The sequence below is a fragment of the Apis dorsata genome, unplaced genomic scaffold (assembly GCF_000469605.1).
Source record: "Apis dorsata unplaced genomic scaffold, Apis dorsata 1.3 scaffold_209, whole genome shotgun sequence".
Lineage (NCBI taxonomy): Eukaryota > Metazoa > Arthropoda > Insecta > Hymenoptera > Apidae > Apis > Apis dorsata.
In genome coordinates, this window is record NW_006263493.1 from 256362 (window position 1) to 259481 (window position 3120).

Here is a 3120-nt window from a genome sequence, read left to right on the forward strand (position 1 = left end):
TTCTATTCATTTCTTTCTTTCTTTCCATGATCTCTCGCGATGATCCATCGAGGTTGATCTCACACCCCTTGAACGCACGATCCTCTCGCGATCTCGCCACTTCCGGTCCCCCACCACAACAAACACCTCTCCTTCGTTCCGTAAGTATAATAATAAATATTTTACAGTAGTTTTTAACTCTTATTTTTTTTTTTTCTTTTTTTTTTTTTCCCCCTCTTCCTTCCCTCGCACGCGTGAATATCTTTCACGCGAAAAGGGATTAAAAGCGACACGAGGGGCTCGAGAGAGAGACTCTAAATCGTTTTTATGGCACTCGTTTAAAATGGCTCGGCTCTCAAGCAGCTTATCCACGATCCTCCGCGCTTTATCCTCGCTTTTTTAGCCTTCGCGTAATTTTTCACGCGAGTTTACGAGCGGATACTAGTAGTACGAACACTACCACTATTATCCCCAGAGATTCGAATCTTTCCTCGAAAGATCGAAAAAGATCGAAACCGGACGTCGCGAGAATATCTTCCTTCCTTGGATTTCTTTTGCTCGATCGCGAGAGGAGGACGGGGACCGATGTATGACTAATCGACTTCGTTGACACGCGCAACCTTGCTAGTGGAATGATATACTAGAGACTAATAGGGGAAGATTAGGATTGAGTTTTTGGGAAACCTCATCCCGGACCCACCAGAGACCCGCTCTTGTGTCTTTAATCTTCTCGAAAGATTATAATAATAATAATAATAATAATAGTAATAATAATAATAATAGTAGTAGTAATAATAGTAATAGTAATAGTAATAGTAATAATAATAATAATAATAATAAAATTCAAACGAAAGAACGAAAGAAAGAAAAAAAAAAAAAAAACGTAATAGTCGACAAATTTTTCTCGTGACAAATATATTTTCGAATTTCGGAAACGTCATCGTTGAAATAAAAGCAAGCGGATCTCCAAAATGGCGGACGAAATTAGTTCTCGTCCCTTCGTGGTGCTCGATTCACGAAACGCTGGAAAAGTGTCTAAAAAAAAAAACGAAGGATTCTCCAAGTCAGTCGCAGAATATCAACTCCTTCAACCGCGTGTACAAGCCTCTAAAAAAATTTCTATTATCGATCTATATATTCTTCGAATCGAAGTGATCATTCTTTCATTATATTGTCGGATAAAAAAGACGAAAGGATAATTCTTGGCGACTGGATGTTCGTTTCTCGTGTACTTTGACGCGCTTATTTAAGGCACTAACTTCCTACGATCGTGTTCACATCGTTCCTTCCTGTGCATGTCTTTTCGTATTATTATTTTTTTCCTTTTTCTTTTTTCTTTTTTTTCTTTTTTTTTTTTTTCCCTTTTTACTTTCTCGTACAGCTCAGTGTTTTGAAAAAGAATTTGCGTAAACGGTCGGTCTTTGCTAAGGCACGGTCCTACAAGTTCGGGGAAAACTCTAAAGGCACCCTAGCGCGTCACCCTTACACTCGCACACTTACACAACGTCCCAACGGGATTATGCATGTTCTAACAGCTACGTGTGATCAATAGTACTCGAAAAAATACATTTTTGTGATTATTTATTCTTCAGGTTCGTCGTGTTACTCGTCGTCGATCGTCCTCTTCTTCTTCTTCTTTCTCCTCTTCTTCTTCCTTTTCTTCTTCTTCTTCTTCTTTTTCTTTTTTTTCTCTCACAGGGGAAATTTCATCAACGATACGATCGTAATCGTACTTGGCTCAAGGATATTCCGATTCTCAATTTGAAACTGGAAGAATTTAACTGCGATATTTATACGAGATTCGTAAGAGAGCTAAACAAAATTTTTAAAGCCCGATAGAGCTAAATCTCGATAAATATGATTAAAGGAAAAAAGTTTATTTAGGGATACTATTGAAAAGATTTACAATACAGAATTAATAATCGTAGAATCGTTGTTGAATATCCCCTGAGAACAGGAACGCGAGAATTTCCATTTTCATTTTCACGTATAAAACGTACTACACACTCGTCCATCTTTTATTTCGAGTTGCTCTCGCAATTTACAGTATATACGCGTACATACTTCTCTTTCGAATCTTCATGACGATCTCGTGTATATACATATTTATATATACACACAAGATATACATGCTCCTTACTTTTCGACAAAATATATCCGCAACAAATAATATTTTGTTTCCTGCGAGCAACGGTTGCCTCGAAAACGAACGAATCACCGAATCATCCTTGATCTCTAATGTTCGCTATATGTCTCGTCTTGGCTGGCAGTCTTTTTGTTAACTCTCAGTTAATTTTCTTGCAGTTCTTTTTTTTTTTTTTTCGTGTTTTCTTCTTTTTAACTTTTTTTTTTTATCAATACTGTTCGTAATACGATTAATGATGTAAAAATACGCGTACCCTCCTAGTCGCGGCGTGAAAGCGTATAAATCTTTAGTACGATTCGTTACCGTTCGTTTTATTTCGTCGGTTCGGAGTTCCTTTCAGTGGAAAAAACAAAAAAAAAAAAGAAAAAAGAAAAAAAGTGGGAACTTAAGAAATAATAACAGCTGTAGATGGGGAAGAGGAGAAAAGAAAGAAAGGAAGAAAGGAGGGAGAAAGGGGAAAAAAAACTGCGGACAATCAGTAGAAAAATCATTGCACCATTGATGGGAGGATGTTGAAAACGGAGAATTCATTTCTTCAACGATGTTCATCGATGGTGCGATGGACTAGACGTAATAGTATCTCTGTCTTTTTAACTCGCGTCTGCTTGCCGACGGTTGATCATACAGAATCAGTTGAACTCGTTATAAATAATCCGATTCCTCTTCGAAGACGTTTCATCGATCGAATATTTCATTCTTTCTCGGTTCTTCGCATATATTAACTATATATATATGTATATATATGTATATATATTCTAGGAGAGTTGTCGCGACGATTTTACTTTGCACCACGCGGAGGGTACACGAGTGTTACTAGAAAAAAAAGGGGGGGAGGAAAAAAAAAACGAAAAAACGAAATGTACAAGGTCTTTTTCTATTAAATATTATAGTTTGTCTTTTATCCTCGCGATCTAAAGCTATACGATAGACTCGTCATTCTTGTTATTGTCTACGGGTTCTATGCCAGGTTCTCTCTCTCTCTCTCTCTCTCTCTC